This window comes from Macaca nemestrina, chromosome 10 (genome assembly GCF_043159975.1).
Source record: "Macaca nemestrina isolate mMacNem1 chromosome 10, mMacNem.hap1, whole genome shotgun sequence".
In the NCBI taxonomy this organism is placed as follows: Eukaryota; Metazoa; Chordata; class Mammalia; order Primates; family Cercopithecidae; genus Macaca; species Macaca nemestrina.
In genome coordinates this window covers 8,241,959-8,264,612 of record NC_092134.1, presented here as the reverse complement: position 1 = coordinate 8,264,612, position 22,654 = coordinate 8,241,959, and the positions used below count along the sequence as shown (strand labels likewise).

The 22,654-nt window shown below is 52.0% G+C and overlaps 1 long non-coding RNA gene across 1 annotated transcript in view; it reads right to left on the bottom strand.

Annotated features, from left to right (window-relative positions):
• The window catches only part of LOC139356610 (uncharacterized), a 70,531-nt gene extending 67,262 nt beyond the window's left edge, over positions 1-3,269 (bottom strand). The window contains exons 1-2 of the long non-coding RNA XR_011608704.1: positions 2,517-3,269; positions 2,371-2,433 (exon numbers count right to left, since the gene is read on the bottom strand). This is a non-coding gene — a long non-coding RNA (uncharacterized lncRNA). The remainder of the gene's footprint in view (positions 1-2,370; positions 2,434-2,516) is intronic.
• Between the last annotated feature and the right edge of the window lie 19,385 nt (positions 3,270-22,654).

Here is a 22,654-nt window from a genome sequence, read left to right as displayed (position 1 = left end):
CATGTACTCAACTAGCATTTATCATGATCACTGGTGATACGGATACAGCACTTACAACGTGCCAGGCTCTGTTTCATCTATTACAGATACAAACAACAATGTACTCTTCACCAAAAGGCTAAGGTGGGGAAACTGAGGCATGGGTAGTAAGTGATAGACCCAGAATTTGGACCCAGACAGAGCTGCCCCCAAGGGCTGGGTGCTCAATCCTTGGGCCACACCATACAGATTTCCTGGACTCCTGGACTTTAGCCAAGTCCTCCTGCTGTGCCCCCACTCCCCCAACTGCCTGCCAGACCCCATGAGCAGGGGCAGGGGTGGCTGCGTTCACCTCTGACCCCCAGCACCATCACTGAATGGCACGACAATACATAAATGAATGAATGGGCACCCAAGCCTTGGGACCTTGGGCACCTAACAGTCCTGTGCCTCAGTTTCCCCTCTGTGGAATAGGGATAATAATGGTATCGACTCTTGACAAAAGGCATATCTGAGCCCCTCCTCTTAAGGGGAATCCTGACAAGGAATTTGAGTGAGAAATGGGGGGATCTCAAAATACATCAATGATTTCAGTCGCACTGCTCCACAGAGGCCCAGGCATGAGTGACGTTATAAATATTTAATAACTCGATGATCTGGGCTCCTGTCCAATGGAATGAAACCTGGATATAAACACTGGGCACAGTATGCTGATGTGGATCAGTGTGTCTGACCCCTGGGCACCCGCTGGGGACACAGCTCCACCGGGCCCAGTGCTCTGGAGCTCCCGCAGACACCACCTGCCACCATGAGTAAGCCAAGGTGAACAGGCAGCTGTAGGAAGGGCGTCCAGATGGTTGAGTCGCTGGGACCCTTTGCAGACTCCCGAGGGGCAGTGGAGCTGCACAGCCTGGACTCTCCACCCAGGTCAGACGTACTCAGCTCAAGACCCAGCTGGCACTTCCTCCTCACTGGTCTACAGTGCCTGAAATGGGGAGCCTCCCCAACACGGGCAGTGGGTCCTTTTGGAGTGGCCAGAGGGGTCCTGTTAGGGAACCTGTGGATGGCTCGGGATCTTAGAACACTCTGAGCTTGGGGTGCCCAGAGAGCGGACCTTCAGAACCCACGTGACTGTCTCTGCTTGTGACTCCTGACAGCTCCTTAATCCTAAAGAAGCCAGATCCGAATCTTGGCAAATTGTAGCCAGGAGTTCTCAAGCAGCCAGAGAGTGATGGGCGTCCACTGGCAGAGGAAAGATCCAGCTTTAGGAGCAGAACCATGCCTGCGAGCTGGCCCTAGCGAGCTGTGGCCTCTGCTTACACACCTCCAGGGACGGGAGCCCGCTCCCTCCTCCGCTCATGGCTCAGGGTCGTGGCCAGAGCCTACCTGTGCAAAGGCGACTCCAGCAGCCACCAGCCCCGCCCAGCTCTGCCCGCACAGCTACAAGGCCATCATCTTGCCCTTTGTCAAGTTTACCATGTCATGTCCCGCCCCCCATTCGCTGAAATCAGCCCCAAATTGCCTGGAAACCCAGACTCAGCACCCCTTCCCCAGCTTTCCTTCTTCATGGAGTTTCTATTTCAGAACAAGGAAACAGATACCCCCAAAACAATTAAAGAAATAAATCTATAATTACAAATTGTACTACGTGCCACGGGGAGAAATGGCAAGAAAGGAGATGGGCTACTTTTAAGGATGAGTTTTGACACAAAAATAGTTCCAGAATATTTCCTGGGTTTGTGAGAACAGGGGTTTCTATCTCACGAAACAGAGAAAAAAGAAAGGAAGGAGGGAGGGAAAAGAAAAGGAAAGAAAGAAAGAGAGAGGAGAAGAAAGGGAGGGAGAGAACCCAGGAAAGAGAAAAGAGCCACTGATTCCCCAGAACCATGGCCTCATCCAGGGGCCAGCACACCGCAGCCGTGAGGCAAATCCAGCTGGTAGCAAAGGAGAAGAGTTCACAGGCTGCACACTAAGAATCATTTTTACATTTTTACAATTTTTATTTATTTATTTATTTAAGACAGGGTCTTGCTCTGTTGCCCAGGCTGGAGTGCCGTGGCCCAATCACAGCTCACTTGCAGCCTTGAATTCCAGGGCTCAAGCAATCCTCCCACCTCAGCCTCTCGAGTAGCTGGGTCTACAGGCACATGCCACCACGCCTGGCTAATTTTTATTTTAAACACTGGGTCTCACTACATTGCCCAGGCTGGTCTCAAACTCCTGGCCTCAGTGATCCTCCCGCATTGACCTCCCAAAGCAATGGGATTACAGGCATGAGCCACCGCACCTGGTCATTCTTTACATTTTAAAAGTTTTTACAAACAAAACAAAAACTAACAAAGAATGTACAACAGAGACCTCGTGACCCACAAAGCCTAAAATATTTACTACCTGGCCCTTGATGGAACACGTTTGCCGTCTCCAAATCCCGCCACTGACTTCTGCCGGGGCCAGCTGTGAAAAGCAGAAAGGGGCAGATCAGACGGCCGAGAATTTTCCATTTCTGCCCACGAGGCCAAGCACCATCCATCACAAACCTCTAAACGCCGAGGCCTGGAAGGTTAAGTGATTTCTGCTCCAGCTCAGTGAGGCGAGGTCAGGGCCGGCCAGAGAACAGATGTCCTCATGCACCAAGGAGAAAGGAGTCATTCCCAGCCTCTACCATTAGCCATTGCTCATCCGGCTGTTTAGGAAGCAGGGGAATTAATTTTGCTTGTTCCACGTGTGGTGTTTTATGAAATAAGGGGAGAGAAAAGGCCTATTTATCAGTCAGGGCTCCCAGCTGCAAGTGACAAAATTCCCAATTCAAAGTGGCTGAAGCGACAGAGAGAGCTTATCAGCTCATGTTACTGAAAAGTCCAGGGGTTGGGTGAGTTTCAGGCACAATTGGATCCAGCGGCTCACAATAGCACCTCCAGGACTCATTCTCTCCATTCCCCTAGGGTTTTTTTGTTGTTGTTTTGTTTTTTTCTTCAGATGTAGTCTCGCTTTTGTAGCCCAGGCTAGAGTGCACTGGCATAGTCTTGGCTCACCTCAACCTCCGCCTCCTGGGTTCAAGCAATACTCCTCCCGAGTAGTTGGGATTACAGGTGCCCACACCACGCCCAGCTAAATTTTGTATTTTTTGGTAGAGACAGGGTCTCGAACTCCTGACCTCAGGTGATCTGCCTGCCTTGGCCTCCCAAAGTGCTGAGATTACAAGCGTGAGCCACCACGCCTGGCCCTCTGGGTTGGTTTTATTCCCAGGCAGGCTCCAGCTTCCTAAGGCAAGAATCTCACCGAGCCCTGACTGCATCATGTGACCCTCCTTTGGACCAATGACTGCAGTCAGAGGATGGGATGACCTGATTGGTCAAGCCTTGGTCATGTGCTCCTCCAGGAGCCAAGGAGGCGGGGTCAGCCCCACCTGAACTACCGATGGTGAGAGACAAAAAGAAGTGTTTCCCGCAACAAGATCCCGGGTCGCCGTTACCATGAGGAACAGATGCTGGGCTGGTAAAAGCAACAGCTGTCCGCAATAGAAGCAAACTCCTATCTCCCAGGCCCCTTGGCTAAGTCTCACCACCACCAATTTTACAGCTGAGTAAACTGAGGTCCTAGAGGTGAAGTCAGTCTCCTTTGGTGATGCAGTCAGCGCCCCAGTCCCAATCTGGGTCTGATTCATGCTCAGGCTGTTCACATGACCAGCGTGTATCTCTAATCCTGCCCTCCAAGAACCCTGCACACAGTTGGTGTGCAATAAATGCGCATCACATCGAATTGTTGTTAAGAGTCTGCCCCTGCCCACTGGACCATAAGATGCCTGAGGGCAGAGACCATGTCTGTCTTGTTCACTGTGGCACCCCAACACCCAGCGCCTAGCAGGTGCTCCACCAACGCTTGGTAAATGAATACCCTGGCGCATGGTACGTGCTCCACAAATACTGGACAAACATATGTATCTCTGTGGATGCTCCACAAATACCTGGCGAGTGAATGCAAGTCTGTTTAGTGCCTCACGCACAGTAAGTGCTCCACAAACAGTGGTAAATGAACGGATTCTTAGTGCCTGCACATAGTGGGTGCTTAGTAAATATTTAGTGAATCAATGAGTGGATCTCGATGGGAACCAAGCTGCCTGGATGCTCAAATATTTCCAGATCATTAACAAGATAGAGAGAGGAGAGAGATTAGGGGGCTGGTGGGGGAGGAATGAATGAATGACAGAAACCTTTGCTGGACTTTAGTGCTCAGACAAGGATCCACAGTCCTTGCGGCTCCACAGTGAGCGCCAAGGCTGCTTGCAAGGAAAACCCACTTTTGGAAAGGGCGCTGGGTCTTTGTGAGCTAGGAGAGGGGGCGGCGGGGCTGGCAGCAGAGTCAGGAGGAAGGGAGGTCAGCCAGGGCGGGCGAGCAACGGGCCGTGCCAGGGACACTGCGCCCCGGGCAGGGCCTGCTCCCCCTGCCCCGACCTTGCCTCCTGTTCCACAATAGAGCATCCATTGTAAGTGGGTAATTGGGTTCCGGCGCATCCCCTCCCCCGGCTGGGGGTGGAAGCAAAGGGAAACACAGTCTGTTTTCTATTTGTCACGGCTGCCAAGACGCCACTCCCTCCCCCAGCCTCCGCTCTGGCTGGCCCGCTGAGCCACAGCCGCTTCGACATTCCTTGGCCTGGGCTGGGCCTGCATTCAGAGCTGCCCACCCCTGCTGGCTGACCCAAGAGAAACCACGTGACAGAGACCTAGAAACAGTCTCAGGGGCCTCCTGGCCTCTTTCCCCAGCCTCCCCCATGGGAAGCCAAAACCACAGCCCTCGCAGGAGTCTTTCCACCCCAAGGAGGACTCACATCCTGGCTCCCTCGCTTTTTAGCTGTGTGACCTTGAGCCAGTCACTCAGCCTCTCTGTGCCTGTTTCCTTCTCTGTAAAATGGGGAGAATAGTAATGATAGAGAGGCGCTCTTGTGTGTTGCATATATTCCTCCAGGCAGAGTCCTGAGCACATAGAAAGGGTCTGGTCGCCATTAGCCGTCTTTTAATTTATTCTTTTAGGGAGTGAGTGGGACCTTTCTGGTTTCGGTGCAATTCACAGAGTTGGGTGTCTCTGTCCCTGAACAATTTGAAGTGGGGGAGACAAGGGCAAACGTTCAGAGGGCCCCATGCCTGAGCCGCAGGCTGCCTCACTGAGCTGCCCACTGACATGCAGAGGGCCTGTTGGATGCCTCAGGTGCGCGCAGCTCACACTGACCTGACGGGAGACGATCAGGGAGGTGAGAGGAGGAACACACAAAGAAGTCAAAGGTCTGAGGTCTGCCCATGAGGGGCTGGTGACCTATCGTGTTGGGTTAGAAGGCAAACGGGCTCTGCTGACATGTCCCTGCGCCCCTGAGTTCTGTGGGAATTGGGGAAATGCAGCAGGCTTGGAGGAATTCCTGGAGGAGCTGAGCCAGGTTTGAATCTGCCTCTGCTGTGGATCTTGGGCAATGTCTTCACCTCTCTGGGCTTTATGATTTCATCTTTTGGGGACTTCTTCAGGAAAAAGAACAGCACAAGTCAGCCAGGCCTTTAACAGGCAAGGTTAGGGCAATTTCAGAAGAAACCAAGACACCTTGAACTTGGCCTTTGTTGGATGAAATCCTGTGGAGGCCTTGACTTGGATGTTCAGAGTAATCCTGCTTCAGCCCCGCAAAGGACCAGTGTGGGCAGATGTGCACCTGCGGCTCCAACCCCAAGCCCCTCCACACCTTGGGCAATCACTGAACCTCCTCATACTCAGTCTCCGCATCTGTAAAAGCGGACTTCAGAGGCACCAGCGTGAGGGCTTAAGCTAACAGACGTGGTGCACAGCAACTGTTCAATAGACCTTAGCAACTACCCCTAATTCCCAGAGGCAGAGGCGTCTGAGAAAAGCGGAGGCAACGGACAGCAGAGGCCACAGCTTATCTGTGGACAGCAGCGGGGCCCTCACTCCCCTCTTGATCAATAAACTTGGACATGGTAGTAATGGTCCGTATGAGTTCTTTCATGACCTCAGGTGCATAAAATCAGATTAATCATTGTCCTGTGACTCACTCCCGTGGCTGGTGAAGCCTGACCTGTTTTTGTTTTATGGGTTTATTTCTTCATTTCTTTTTTTGCTTTCAAATTTGTTTCACAATATAATGGACACTCATGAAGCTACTACCCCCAATGCAAGAACAGAACATAACTCAGGCAGGGACACATCTGCCCCCAGACTCTCCCCAGAAGTAAGCCCCACTCCTCGATTTAATCAACACATCTTTTGTCCTCACTGTGGGCTTTGGGCATGAGCATGTTTGTGCCTGAACCGGTGCTTCTCACACGACAGTGTGCTCAGTCACTTAGGAGACTGTGGCCCAGCCCAGAGCGTCCAACTCAGCAAGTCTAGGGTAGAGCCTGAGAATGTGCATTGCCAACACGTTTCCAGGAGCTGTTGCTGCTGCAGCTCTGGGACCACACACTTTGAGAAGCTCACCCTAAAGAATGTATTACCAGGCCGGGCGTGGTGGCTCACACCTGTAACTCCGTGGGAGGCCAAGGCAGGAGGATCACTTGAGGTCAGGAGTTCGAGACCAGCCTGACCAACATGGTGAAATCCTGTCTCTACTAAAAATACAAAAATTACCTGGGCGTGGTGGTGGGTGCCTATAATTGCAGCTACTCGGGAGGCTGAGGCACACTAATCACTTGAACCCAGGAGGCAGACATTGCAGTGAGCCGAGATGACGCCACTGCACTCCAGCCCGGGTGACAGAGCAAGACTTTCAAAAACAAAAAAAGAATTGATTATCGAGTCGTAGTTGTTTTTAAACTTCCTAGCACAAGGGTCATGGTTTATGTTGTCTTCTGTGACTAGGTTTTTTTTTAACTCTCCACAGACGAGTCTCGATTTTACCTGAATCAAGATTGACTCCGGGCACTTTGGCAGTGTCTGGAGACATTTTTGGCTGTCACAACTGGTGGAGAGGGTGCTGCAGCTCCAGATATGCTGCAAAACATCCCACACTGCACAGACGGGCCCCATCACGAGGAGTGCTCTGGCCTCCAATGTCCATAGTCCCAAGAGATACGAAGACGCACGTCCACGTAAGAACTTATACACAAATGTGCATAGCAGCGTTATTCGCAATCGCCAAGAAGTGAAAACAGCCCGAATGTCAACCCACTGACGACTCCATAAACCACACAAGGTCTGTCCATGCAATGGAATATGACCAGCCACAAAACGGATTCAGCACTGACACACGCTGCAAAGTGGACGAACCTTGAAACATGATGCAGAGTGAAAGAAGCTAGACACAGAAGGCCACACAGTGTCCGGTCCCATTTCTATGGAAAGTCCAGACCAGGCAGACCCATAGAGCTGGACGGTAGATTGGTGTCTGCCAGGGGCCGCGGAAGAAAGGAACAGAGGGTGATGGAACAGGGTTTCCTTTGTGCTTTATTTATTTATTTATTTATTTTGAGATGGTGTTTCACTCTTGTTGCCCAGGTTGGGGTGCAGTGGCACAATATCGGCTCACTGCAACCTCCGCCTCCCGGATTCAAGCGATTCTCCTGCCTCAGCCCCCCAAGTAGCTGGGATTACAGGCACGCACCATCACACTCAGCTATTTTTTTTTTTTTTTTTTTTTTAGTAGAGACGGGGTTTCACCATGTTAGTCAGGTGGGTCTCGAACTCCTGACCTCAGGTGATCCACCCACCTTAGCCTCTTCAAACTGCTGGGATTACAGGAGTGCGCCACTGCACCCAGCCCTTTTTTTTTTTTTTTTTTTTTTTTTTTTTTTTTTGATAGGGTTTCACTCCCACCACCCACCCTGGAGTGCAGGGGTGTGATCTCAGCTCACTGCAGCCTCCACCTCCTGGGCTCAGGTGATCCTCCTGCCTCAGCCTCCCGAGTGGCTGGGAGCACAGGCACACACCACCATGCCCAGCTAACTTTTGTATTTTTTGTATAGATGGGGTCTCGACATGTTGCCCCGGGTGGTCTTGAACTCCTAAGCTCAAGTGATCCTCCCGCCTAGGCCTCCCAAAATGCTGGGATTACAGGCATGAGCCACCGTGCCTGCCTGGGCTTCCTGTTGAGGCTTGAAGATGCTGCCGCTGCACGCATTCTCAGTCATGTCGCCTGGGGCACACGTGCAAGAGTTCTGCCTTGGCGCGTATCGAAGAGAAAAATTACTGAGTCTTAAAGAACAGGAAAGCTTCACTTTACTGGAAAATGTTAGCATCATGTTGAGTACTTGCTACTTGCAGCAGGCACTGGGCTAAACAGCTGCCTATTTTCTCATGGAATTGTCCCCGCACTAGTATTCTTGGGTCCATTTTAGAGATGAGGAAACTGAGACTCAGAGAGGGGGATTCACTGGCCTGGCCCAGAAGTGGCAGAACAGCCTTAAGCTCTTGGCCACTCATCCTACAGCTCAGTCCCGTCACTCCCCTTGGAGCCTGAGAGACAGTTCCCCAAGCAGGCACAATGCAGGCAGCGGGGCGGGAGGGGGCTTGTCAGAAGCCACGGACTTCCCCCCACCTCTATGGCCTTTGAATAATTCACCAGCCGCTTCCAGCCCAGCCCAGTGGTAAACACTTGTTTAGAAAATAACCAAGAGCCTCCAACAGGTTTCCCAGAGTGTGGCCTGCTGAACTTTCTGGAACCCCTGGCAAGCCTACATCACACATGCCAGCCACCTATGCCCTCAGGTACACAGAACCGTACAGCACCCCAATGCCTCCTGCCTGCCCTGTGTCCAAACTCCAAAAAATACCTGCACACCCAAGCAGAGAGGAATAGCACAGCCACAGCGCATGAGGGGTCTGCAAACCGAGCACAGCCACAGCGCATGCGGGTCTGCAAACCGCCAACCTGGTTCCCAGCAGAGAGGAGTAGCACAGCCACAGCGCATGAGGGGTCTGCAAACCGAGCACAGCCACAGCGCATGCGGGTCTGCAAACCGCCAACCTGGTTCCCAGCAGAGAGGAGTAGCACAGCCACAGCGCATGCGGGTCTGCAAACCGCCAACCTGGTTCCCAATGCCAGTGTTACCGTGAACTTGCTGTGTGACTACAGGGCAGTGACCTGACCTCTCTGAGCTCCAGTCTCCTCACTTAATATAAGAGGGATATCAAGGCAATGGACATATGTGTCAGGCTGCAAATCTCAATCTACAAGATACGGCTGATTTTTATTTCTTTCCAATTGACTGGGGGCTGATTCCAAACCCCATCCTCGCAGGATGAAGGAAGATTCTGTCTCAGGATTGAGGCTCCTCCATGCTGGATCGGATCAAAGACCGAATGTCTATGAGGCCCCTCCAGTCACTGGTTCCCCTGGGCACCCTGGAGAGACCTGGGATGGGGAATGGGGACTGTGAAGTGGTCTTTTCTGGGGTGAAGGGGGCAGGACTTGTCTGCCCTGGAACTCTTGGCTTAGGGTGCCCTCTTCCTGGTGCAGGACACAGCTCCCAGACCCCTCACCTCCAGAGCATTGCGGCGGAACCAGGTCACCAGGCCTGCCTCGCTACCCGCTCCCAGCATGCGAACATCTCGCTCTCTCTCTCCATCTCCCTCCAGAACCAGCAACAGCTTTCCTAGCAAGCTCAGGTGTGACCAACGTTCTGCAGGAATAAAACTGGCCGGGCACGCGGCCACAGAGTCTGAGACCTGGAGACCTCGCTCCCGCCTCCCTTGCCTTTGCTGGAATGTGAGTGGAAGTGTCCATACCTGCTTCACGGGCTTCTCCCTCTCCCCGGTTCTGAGAGCTGGAATGTGGGTCTGGTTTTAACACTGCTTCAACCATGCCATGAGGACCATATCCAAGGGGGATGGACAACAGGATGGAAGGGGCTGGGCCCCAGTTACTGTAAGGCAGAGCTCCTGGCCGTCCTGGCAGCCCGCCTCCATCAGCCCTCTTACAGTAGAGAGAAACAAGCTTCTCTCTTGCTTTAGCCAATGTTGCGTTGGGGTTTCTCTTCTCTCTCTCTCTCTCTCTCTCTCTCGTTTTGTTTTGTTTTGTTTGTTTTTGAGACAAGGTCTTGCTCTGTCGCCCAGGCTGGAGGTCAATGGCTCTATCATAGCTCACTGCCACCTTGACCTCCTGCCTCAGCCTCCCAAGTAGCTGGGACTGCTGGTGTGTGCCACCATGCCCATGTCCAGCTAATTATTTTTTTATTTTTTGTAGAGACACAATCTCGCTATGGTGCCCAGACTGGTTTCAAATTCCTGGCCTCAAGTGATCCTCCTACCTCAACCTCCCAAAGCTCTGAGATTACAGACATGAGCCACTGTGCCTGGCCTGGAGTTTCTTTGTTACAGCAGCTGAATCTATACCCTGACTAATACATTGAGTTTTCACAAAAGGTCAATATAGATGGACGGTCTTCCAGAAGCTTCTCATCTCTGCCCAGAAAAACAAATATCAAGGAAAGGGCTGGATGTGGCCTTGGAATTGGGGGAGGGAAAGTCACAGGGTGAATAAACACAGATGAATACCTCAGTAAAGAACCTGCTCAGCACACTACCTTCCTTGGAGAGTGGTTTGAAGGACGCCCGGGGACTGATGCACACAAGACAGCCGGCTCCTGAGGCCTGGGGCACAGCGAGTGCCAAGTGCCAGGAAACACTGTGGTCGTGGGGTGGCTGCCCTGAGCCTTGTCAATAGTGAGCACTTTGCTGTGAGCCCCGTCTGGCTTACAATCTGGCATGTGAGCTTGGGCAAGTCATTTCATAGTTGCAACAAATAATTACTGAGCACCTACTGTATGCCAGGCACCAAATAATTACTGAGCATCTACTATATGCCAGTTCTGGAAGCTGGAGACAAAGTGGGGAGTGAGAAATACCTAGTCCCTGCCCTCTCTGACTCAGATTTGACTATCTTGAGATTTGCCAGCCCAGGGGTTCTTTGAGTGCCAGGCTGACCAGCTCCAATGCCCTGCAGCAGGCACTCAAGTTCACAGCAGATGGAGTGACGTGGCAGAGGCACGAGGAGAATGATTAATTTGGCAGCGAAAAACAGAATGGATTCAGCTCAGATGATTACCAGCCCCAGGAGGGACAAGAAAAAAAAACCCTGACTCTACAATGGCTCAGCAGAACTGCTCTCTCTAATAAATAATAATTCTCCAGCTTTCCTGCTAACAGTCACAGGCAGGATTTCTCATCTCTATGCCCGTCCCCCACCAGAAGTCAGGCATGGCCGTGTGGCTTGCCTGGGCCAATGAGATGTCAGCAGAAGTGATGTAAGTTGCATCTAAGAAGAAGCTCTAAGAAGCAGTGCACAACCTGCCTCAAGCCCGATGATGCTCCACATTGCAGAGGCCCCTTCTGCATCCCAGAGTGAGAAGACATGGCACAGAGCCCCTCGCCAACACACAGCAGACACATAGCACAGGTGAGAGACAAACATTGATTGTTAGAAAACCATGAGATTTTGGAGTTGTTCGTTACTGCAACACAACTGAGATGATACTGACTGATACATCTCCCTTTCACAGGTGGGGAAACAAAGTCTGGAAGAGATCATATAGGTTACCCAAAGTCAAACCCAGAGTAGAGGCACAGACAAGACTCAAAGACAGGTCTGCCCTTTGCTGCAACCCTCCATTCTGAACAAACCCAGCCAAGCCCCTCACTGCTAACCACTTCAATTAGAGCCAGTGTCAAGGCCTCCTGGTTTCTAAATGAACAGCCCTGATCATGTTCGTTAAAGGCCCTGTCTGCTCAGACTGCTCATTTTATCAGAAACCGCCAACAAGATAAATGGCCCTGTAACTTATTGTTCTGCTGCAAAGCACCTCGCGGCAAGTGGCGGCACAGATGCCAGGAATAAATCACATCTGATCTTCCAAGAGCTAGGCAGCGCACTCATGAGGAGCGTCGGAGTCAGGGGAGGCTGGAGCAGCCCTGGACCTTGGGGGGCTTCACTAAGGATCAGAGAGCTGCAGGGGTCTTTATTAGGGCCCTGGAGCTCTAGAGTATGCATTGTTCTTTTTTATCAGCCCAGCACCTATTTCCCCTTCTTGGGGTTTAATAGCACCCCTTTTTCTTTGGAGAAACCATCTCTTCTCCACTCTCAGTCTGTCTGGTTCCGATGGGGTCATCCCTTATCCCAGTTACAGGGAGGAGCATGAACACGTGACCTACCCTGGCCAATCAGAGCTTCACATCCTTTAGTAGCCATGACTAGCTCAGAGCAGGCAGGTGACCTACACCAGGCTGATGTGACCCAAACCTCAGACTTCTGCTTAAACTCTAGGAAAAGAGGAGTTCTCTCTTCTAACAGGTTGCTGACAGAAGGAACTTTTCCATTGAATTACCTCAGTTTCTAGCACAATTACAGGCACATGGTGGGTGCTTGGTAAAAATGGGCTGGATGAATGAACAATCCACCTGGAGTTAGCACAGCTGGCTTCTTGTGTGGGTGCAGCCACCTGTAACTTCAAGACAGCTTCTTCACCTCTGCAGGTCTCAGTTTTCTTGCCTATAAAAAGGCATTAATGACAGCACTCAGCAGTAGCTGATTGTATCAGTTAGCTCTTGCTGCCTATATGCTGCATAACAAAGGATTCCCACATGCAATCATTCATTATCATTTCCACGTCTGCGAGTTGGCTAGGGGTCACCTGATCCAGGCTGGGCTGGGCTACCCCACCTGTCTGTCTTCCTCCTTGGATCAGTGAGTTAACCCAGGACCTGTTTGTCTCACCCAGCGACAGAGGCACAGCATACATAGTACAAGGTCCCTGAAGGGATAGGGCCAGTACTGGCACAGCCTCATTTCCACTGCCTTCTTTTTTTTTTTTTTTTTTGAGACGGAGTTTTGCTCTTGTTGCCCAGGCTGGAGTGCAATAGCATGATCTTGGCTCACCGCAACCTCCACCTCCCAGGTTGAAGCGAATCTCCTGCCTCAGCCTCCCTAGTAGCTGGAATTACAGGCATGTGCCACCATGCCCAGCTAATTTTGTATTTTTAGTAGAGACAGGGTTTCTCCATGTTGGTCAGGCTGGTCTTGAACTCCCGACCTCAGGTGATCCACCCACCTTGGCCTCCCAAAGTGCTGGGGTTACAGGTGTGAGCTACCATGCCCGGCTCCACTGCCTTCTTATGGCCAGAGCAAGTCACATGGCCAGACCTAAAGTCAAGAGGTGGGGAAATGCACTACACTTCTTTGCCATCTGGTAAAGGGGCAGATGTGGTGGGTGGTGAGGCATTGAGGCTGGCTGTGCACCCCCACAATGCCATTGTCTGTGTCTTGGTGTTGACTTGATCCGTGTCCACCTCCTTCTCCACTAGAATAAACCTCCCAGCACCTGGATCTCTGTCTGCTCTGTCCACGGCTGTGTCCCAGCATCTAGAACAGGGCCCAGGACAGGGTCGATGCACAGCAAATCCTTGTGGAAAGCCTGGCCAGCTGCCCCTGGCCTCCCTCTGCTGTGAGGATTGAGCCAGGTCAGGGACCCAGACACGGCATTGGAAGTTATGGAAGCCCCCCAAAGACTCATGGTGCAGACCCCTGCTCTGGCTTTTAAACATCCAGTGGGAATGAATGTCCCATCTCTGACCCTGATAATCAGCAGTGCCAGGGGTGTGGGTGAGTGTTGTCACATCTGGGGAGCGTCCTGCTGGCGCTGGCCATGTTTGCACTCCCTTCTCTCTTTCCTCTGGCCCAGCGGTCCTGGAGCAGCCCCTCACAGCTCACACCCATCCCGTTGGATCAGGAAAGCACAGGTTTAACTCCATGCTGAGGCCACAGACCTCTCTGGGGTGTGCAGGAAGTGGCCTGAAAGGCCGTGGGGAGAGGAACAGCCTGCTGGGGCCGTGTGCATGGCCCAGGGCGCCCGAGGCCCAGCCCTGGCCGGCCTCCCATCCCTGCTCTATGCAGTTTTCCTCTTGCCCTGCTTCCCAGCTCTGAGAAACAGCAAAGTCACCCTCCCCATCTGCCCTGCCCTGGGGGAGCGGCCCCCACCCCCACATCCATCTGGACCTCAGCGTGGCCATCCCTCCCCTGCACAAAGCTCCTCCCAGCCCCAGCACACAGGAAACCTCTCGAGCCTGCCCCCGTGGTGCACACTTCAGCACAAAAGCCTTCCCCCTTTCCAGGCCCAGCCTGAAAGAACCAAATGTTCCTCTATTATGCAAGCTCATTCCTCTCTTCCTGCCGCGGCCGAAATTGCAATCTGTGCGGAGGGGTGGAGGGGGAAGAGCAGGCCTCGGAAAGAGAGAGCTGAACAGCAGCAGAAGGAGCCTCCCTCCCACCCTGCTAAACGCCAACTTAGCACCAGCCCCAACCCCTCGGAGGCCCCAGCGGACACACCAGCAGACGGGATGTAGTGTCAGCACCTGTCACCAAACATGAACCCAGCCGTCCCTGTGGTTTGCCCAGAGGAGAGAAACTCTGGGTGTATCCCCACAGTGAAAAGAACACTGCTGCCAGTCAGCCATCAATGACAGGGCTTTCATTCCAGGGGGCTAGGGTGGTGTCAAAGGCACTGATCACTGGAAAACAACACGTGGGTATTGTGTGTTGAGAGCTGGCTATGCATCAGGCACTGTTGTAAGCACCTTACCCATTTAATCCTCACACTCTACGGACAGGTCTTAGTATCATGCCCATTGCACAGAGGAGGAAACTGAGGCTCACAGTGTGTGGCTTCATGGAGGAAGCATAATCAGGAAGCAGAGGATCTGGGGTCCAAACCAGGCAACCCAACCCCAGATCTGCCACGTAAATAGCTGTTCTGTTAACACTCGGATTGGCATTTGTGTTCCATAGGCCTTTCCTGCAAGCCAAAAAGCCATACTATCTAAGATCCAGCAAACCCACTTCTGGTTTTTATTTATTTATTTGTTTGAGACAGGGTCACACTCTGTTGCCCAGGCTGGAGTGCAGCAGCACATGGCTCACTGCAGCCTTGACCTCCTGGGCTCAAGTGATTCTCCCACCTCTGCCTCCCAAATAGCTGGGACTGCAGGCATGTGCCACCACACCCAGCTAATTTTTAAGTTTTTATTGGAGACAAGGTCTCAAGATGTTGCCCAGGCTGGTCTCAAACTGCTGGGCTCAAGCGTTCCTTCCACATCTGCCTCCCAAAGTGCTGAGATTACAGGTGTGAGTCACCATGCCCAGCGTCCACCTCTGGGTTTATATCCGAAAGAACAGAAAGGAGGGTCTCAAAGAAATATATGCACACTGAAGTTTATAGCAGCCTGATGTGTTGATTCACAAGAGCTCAAAGGTGGAGGCAACCTAAGGGTTTGTGGGTGGGTGGATGGATGGAAGGATGGATGGATGGATGGATGGATGGATGGATGGATGGATGGATGGATGGATGGATGGATGGATGAACAAACTATGGTCCATTCATACTATGGAATATTATTTAGCCAAGAAAAGGAAGGAAACTCTGTCATGTGCTAACCTAATAGATGAACCTTGAGGACATTATGCTAAGTGAAATAAGCCAGTCACAAAACGACAAATACACTTAGAGGAGGTAGCTAGAGTCATCAAATTCATAGAGACAGAAAGTAGAATGGCAATTGCCAGGGGCTAGGGAGAGAGGAATGGGGAGTTCTTGTTGAATGGGCACAGAGGGACAGAGTTTCAGTTCCGCAAGATGAAAAAGTTCTGGAGATCTGTTGCACAACAATGTGAACATACTCAATGCCCCTGAACTGTACACTTGAAAATGGTTAAGACGGTAAATGTTATGTTAGATGTATTTTGCCACAGTTTTAAAAAGGAGAACACCGTCATTGTTGTCACCATCAGAAGAGTTGCTATGCTTGGACGGCACCTTTTGGACGCCTACTGCACTGTTGTAAGGACTTGACTTAACCTCCCTGGTAGATTGTGTTGATGGCCCCAAGTTTATACCTCACCCTATGTGCATGCCCTTTGCTGTGTAGGTTTGCAATTCTTCTCACCAAAGAGGTAAAGTTACTCCCCCACCCCTTGAATCTGAAATGGCCTTGTGACTGGTGTCAGCTGATAAAAGTAACAATGTGCTAGTGCCAAGGTGGGCCTTGAGAAGCCTGGAGCAACTTCTTGTACTCTTCCACCTCTGCCATCATCTCAGATCCTGCCAAGTCTAGCCAGTTGGAGGAGAGATATGCAGAGCAAAGCAGAGCTGTCCCAGCAATCCCAGCTGAGGCCACCCTGGAGCAACCAACAGCCAGCCACCCCCAGACATGTGAGCCAGCCCAGCTGAGACGGAAGAACCACCCAGCCGAGACAGAGGAACCGCCCAGCCAAGCCCAGCCTCAATCACTGACCTGCAGATGCATGAGCCTAATAAATGCTTATTGTTTGAGGTCACTGATATTTGAGGTGATTTATTATGCAGCATTATTTTGTCAATAGATAACTGATACAAACTCATATAAAAGGCCTCATCTGTTTACTCGCGTATTCAGCCGTTCCAACACAAGCTCGTGAAACACCCACTCTGTATCCAGGGATAGAGCTTCAGGCAAAGCCTTCTTGGAGTCCACAGCTCAGAAGAGAGAGAAAGACTAAGACCCAAGTGCTCACTACAGCGTGATTAAGTGAAGAGCCCAGGCACAGCCTATGGCAAGAGCACACAGCCAAGGCTTGAGAGATCAAGGAAGTCTTCCTGGAGGAGGAGTGATCAAAATAGAGGCCTGAAGAAGAAGTGGGAGAAGACAGATTGAGGGTTGCATCCAGGCAGGAAGAGAAGAAGTCCCAGGTGGAAAAACAAGGATAAATGCTGTGGCTGGCTGGCGGGGAGCCAGTGGATGTCACAGCCTGGCAGCTTGGAAGCATTGCAAGGCCTTGGGGAAATTTGTGCTGGAGCCAGATCATGCAGGGCTCTGTGGCCCCCATTTCAGAGCTGGGACCTTATTCTGAGGGCCTGGGGGATTTTAGCCGGGAGCTACATGAGCAGATTTGCACTTGAGAAAGATCACTGAGGCAGCGGTGCGGAAGAGCTGTCAGCCGAGCATGCAATTAAGCCGGGCGGTGAGAGGCGAGGTCCCTCCTCCACGCTGCAGTGCGGGTGCCCCCATCACCAGGAGTCGCCAGCAGGCGACTGGCTGTCTCCGCTGCCCTTTCCGAGGTTGGCTCCCTCTTGGGCAGCGATGCAGAAACGGAGGTTGACCAAGGGTACGCCGCTCCATCATTAGCCCGGCTCCCCAGGGACCCACGCAGTGGCAGGAAGGAGGACTTCTGCCAAATGTCAGCCCTCTCCCTACCCAATCAGAGGGACCGCCAGCTGCAGAAGATGCCCTGCCCAACTGGAGCCACGACGCCCCTGGGGCCACCTTCAACGCATCAGTGGAAAACAAATTTGCTGATCCCAGCCCTGGCCGAGGGCGGCCAGAATCCTCCTGCCAACCCCATCAGCATGTCGCCACCTGGTCAGGCAGCCGGCGCCCCTGCCCCAGCTGGCCTCCCTGCACCGGCGAGACCCCTCATCCGTCAAGCAGGATCATCCCTTGGCATCCATCACACTGGAGAATTGAAATAAAGACATTGCCATATCGTTGTCCCAGGATTGATGTCCCCGCTGTGAAAACAAACGTCGCGTCTTCCCGCCAACATTTATTTTTGATAAATGCTGTGACTTTGCCTTGACATTTCGGAAGCAGCAGGAGACCATTACCCAGTGACAATGTTCTATTCCACTGACATTATCTCTTAATTATAATATGCAAGTAATGCTGAAAAAAAGGGCCCATAAATAGCTCATTTGGAGTTGCCGCATTCTGCCCTGTCGGGGGACGCTGAACGATTTCATTCAGCACTTGCAAATGAGGGGAGACAAATGGATATCTGGGGACCTTGTGTGTCCTGCCTCCTCAATGACAAAACTTGCAGGGTGGCAGAGAGGTGGCAGGGAGGTGAGGATTCATGGCATCTGCTGGGCTTCCACCGGTCCCCAGGTTGCCCCTCCCCATCCCCAAAATCGGAGGGCGCTTCACTCCTACCACGAATCAGCAGCCTGCCAACTCCAGTCCTACAAAAACAGTTTAATATTTAGTGCAGAGGGACAGGTATTGATTTTTTTTAATCAGGAAATTAATTGTGTTAAGAGGCACAGAGGTTGAGTGAAGGGCCACCTGGAAGAAATCCCATTTTGCAACTCATTTGGGTTCTTGAGGGCAGATGAAACAGTCCCCCAAGTTCAGAAAGAACGGGCTTCTAGAAGAGGGTCTGCAGGGACAAGGCAAACAGAGGCTTTGGGATGGCTCAAGAAAGGAACAACGACATCCTGTGTGGAACAGCGGACATGGCTTTTAGAGACTCAGCAGAGGACAGGCGCGGTGGCTCACGTCTATAATCCCAACACTTTGGAAGGCCAAGGTGGGAGGATCTCTTGAGGCCAGGAGTTCGAGACCAGCCTGGGCAACATAGTAAGATTCTATCATCTCTATTTAAAGACAGAGAGAAAGAGAGAGAGCAAGAGGGAGACCCACAGTACAAACGAAAGTCAGCACTAACACTTATGGGAACCGACACTTCTAGGGACAACAAGGGGCAAGTGAATTTGTGCTTTAAAAATCATCATGGCTCCAAACACAGACCAGTAAAAACAAAACCTCCGGGCCAGGGCTTCTCAACCCTGGGCAATTCTGGGGCACAGCTGGCAATGTTTGTAGACACTTTGAGTTGTCACAACTGGGAGTTGGGGTGACCTTGGCACCTTGTGGGCCAGGGATGCTGGTAAACACCCTAGAGCACACAGGGCAGCCCCACAGCCCTGGTGCCAGCAGAGCAGAGGCTAAGTAACCCTGGTCCAAACAGCCACACAGGGAAGTGGTTGATGGGTATTTGGAGAATGTTAGGTGCCTTGGCGTGGTTGAGAAAAGTCTAGAAACACCAGATAGCTGTCAGCTTTGGAAGAAGATGTTTAAATATGAGGCTTTAACATCTGAGGATAGCTGCTAAGGGGATGGAAGACAATCTATGCTTTCCAGACGGGCAGGGGAGGGGAGGAAGGGAGGAGGCCGGCCCCGGCTCCATTGGTTTCACACCAGCCGAAAGGCCAAGAAGGGGAAACGTCTTCCCATGAGCGCTTTGAAGAGGTTCTCCTTCTTCTTCGTTTCACAGATGAGGAAACTAAGGCTCCGGGAAGACCATGTGCCCAGTCGCCATGGTGGTGAGGGCCACCGAGGGGTTCAGCCTTGGAGTCAGACGGCAGCCTGGGCTCACAGGCTGGTCACCTTGGGTGAACAGCCTGACTTCTCTGGGCCTTTGCTTCCTCACCTGTAAGTGAAGCTGATAAGCCCACCCTGGAGGCTGCTGCTGGGATGCACTGGGCTCACAGCATGGAGAGAACACAAGTCAGATGGTTCGAGGCTATCATGAGGGGAACTACCGACCACACAGGCAGGAAGGTGCTGGGACTCAGGGGCCGGAACGGTGGGGAGCTGCGGCCCCCACAGCCAGGAAGAGGTGGGGAAAGGAATTTCACCTGCAGGCAGGGGAGAGAGGGAGCCATGGAAGGGCCTCTCAGCAGGGGCTGAGATGTGGGAAGGGGACAGAGCTGGCCCCATGGCCATGGTCACTGCGCACCAGCCACAGCCAGACCCCCGGAAGCAGGGAGGGCTCTAGGGGCTGAATACTCCAGCCTCTCTGCTTCCCACCCAGCCCGATGCCAGAGGCGTATGGAATCCACAGGGTCCCCTTCCCCCTAGAGAGTGTGGAGCAGGCACCGCAGGGGCCTCTGGGAGAATAACCAGCAGCAGGACAAGCACCGCACAGGCGCCAGGAAGGGGAAGGGCGCCAGCCTATGGCTGCAAGAAGCAGCAGGAGCAACGGAGCACAGACCAAAGTCCAGCTCCCCAGGTTCAAGTCCACATCGAGCCCTCCTGGCTCTGTGACCCATGCAAGTGGCTGACCCTCTCTGTGCGTCGGCTGCCTCATCCATATAATGGGGTAAGGCTGGCAATCACCTGTGTGGGCCACTGCGAGCGTGAAATGAGGGAACGCAGGTAGAATGCATAGCAGGGCCCAGCACACAGTAGGTCCTCAACCAGGCAAAAATCATCCAAACCTTCACTTGAGATCAGGAGTTCAAGACCATTCTGGCCAATATGGTGAAACTCTGTCTCTACTAACAATACAAAAATTAGCTGGGCATGGTGGCACATGCCTATAATCCCAGTTCTTGGGAGGCTGAGGCAGGATAATCACTTGAACCTGGGAGGTGGAGGTTGCAGTGAGCCAGGATCGCACCACTGCACTCCAGCCTGGGTGACAGAGCAAGACTCCATCTCAAAAAAATTAAAAAAAAAAAAAAAAAAACAAAAAAAAAAAAAAAACAAAAAAAAAAACCTTCAAACCAGAAAGAAGAATAAAAGATGGCTCCAGTGGGGGTTGGGGGTGGTCTCTGGAAGGGAAGGGGGCTCAGGACGCCTCCAGTATTTTCTGTGTATTTTCTTCTCGTTCTCAAGAATGCCATGAGAGCTCAGCCAAGGAGACACTCACAGGCTCTGGGGGAGAGCTGGGTTGGGATCCAAGCAGCCTCATGACCTCACTGTGCAGCTTTCAACAACGCATTCAGCCTCTCTGAGGCTTGGTGTCCTCATCTGTGACACGGGGAGAACGCCTCCTTGAAGAATTTGTGTATAGAGGGAAAGACGCGACAGAAGGCAAGCGCCAAGCACATAAAAGGCACTTGGAAAATGTGAGCGCCCTTTTAGAAATTCCCAATGTTTTTTTTAACCACAGCCCTGGCTGTTGCATCAAAGAGTGGAGAGCTTGGCTGGAAAATGTTACACCTTTAGGTGTTCAGAGATGTGTGGCGACTTCCTCCCCCAGCTTCGTGCGTGTGCGTCTTGTACCAACTCTTTTCAACCCGCTCTGCAGGCAGTCCATGCTGGCCCGGTGCCATCACTGACATCACTGTGGGCAGCCTGGGTTGACCTGGCCTGAAACCCCATAGTCCTCACAGTCTGTCTGCTGCCTTGTCCAAAGGGAGGGGCTCCCCACACCCTGGTTTGTCCGCCACCAGTGGTATCTGCAGATCTGCCTTTCAAGGCACTGTGGCCCCAGAGCAAAGGGAACGGTTCCTTCTTCCTTGGGCACGCAGCTGAGGGCAGAGGATAGCTACTCTGTTGCTGGAAGGGATTTCTATGGCAGCAGAGATTTGGGTCTGTTTTGTTCAATCCTCTACCCCCAGTGCCTAGAACCAAGCCTGGCCAGGAACATGTGTTCCATAAATATCTGCTGAATGAATGAAGAGGAAGCTGCCATTTACCGAGTACTTAGTATGAGGCAGGCACCGTGCTAAGCCCATTCAATGCATCGTTTCATGGACTCCTCCCTGCCCACGCAGAAGGTGTGTCAGTCAGGGAGGTCTAGGTCATGCTGCAGTAACAAATAGCCCCCTGGAGCTCCATAGCTTGAAGTTAAAAAAGTCTGTCTCTTGCTCATGCTGCAGAAGCCAGCTTGGGCTCTGCTCCATGTAGCCCCCATTCTGGGACTCAAGGCGATACATCCACCAATGTCTCAGACATTGCCTGTCACCATGGTGGAAGGAAAGAACTCTGAAGGTTCTTGCACCAGCAACTAAATGCTGCAGCCCAAGAAGTGAGCTGAGTGATTCTTCACTGTCAGCTCATCAGCCAAAATGAGTCACACACCCCGCCCTCCCATCCACAGGCAGGCCAGGAAGTGCCATCCCCCCGTGTGCCCAGAAGGTAAAAGTTAGAACTCCTGGCCACCACAATGTTGTTTTTATTATCCTCATCTTTACTGATGAGGTAGTTGAGGCTCAGAGAAGTTACGTGACTTGCTCAAGGTCACACAGCTAGTGAATCATAGACCCAGGATTCCATCCCAGTTCTCTCTGACTCTAGAAGCTAGTGTCTTAGCTGTTATCATTTGAAGCCCCTCAGTAGGATCTGTTTAGCTCCGCCCATGCAAAAAAACACCACATTCAGTGGCTTAGGCTGATGAGGTATAGCCACCCACACACCTCCAGAAAGAGATGGATAGCCACAGACGTTTAGACTCAAGTTACACACCTAGGAGGCAGAGGCAAATACCACCCCACAACTGACAGACTGAGTCCTGGCCAAGACATGTTTCATTTGGCCCATATGATATATTTTTTCTTCTTGAGACATGGTCTAGCTTTGTTGCCCAGGCTGGAGTGCACTGGTGCAATCTCAGCTCACTGCAGCCTCGACCTCCTGGACCCAAGCCATCCTCCCACCTCAGCCTCCCAAGTAGCTGGGACCACAGGTGTGTACCACCATGCCCTGCTAATTTTTGTAATTTTTATAGAGACAGGGTTTTGCCATGTTGCCCAGGCTAGTCTCAAACTCCTGGGCTCAAGAAATTCACCTGCCTTAGCCTTCCCAAAGTGTTGGGATTACAAGCATGAGCCACTGCATTCGGCTGGTCCATACAGTGTTATAATTGGAATTTGTTGCCAATAATTAAAACTCAGGAGATTTCATGTTTTAAAAAACCACATTCTCTTGTTAAAAAAAAAAAAAAAAAAAATAGACGATCTGGCAACATTGGCCTGCATTCCATTGAGGCAGTAATCAGTTCTGCAATCACAGGAAGGCAGCCTGGGCTGGAGTGCAGAGGGAGAGGGTATCATTACCCCAGAACCCAACACACAAAATGCCACTCTCTTTAACCACAGGTCTAACAGCCTCACTTTCACACTTTAACATGTTTAACTTTTCATCATGGTCTTAA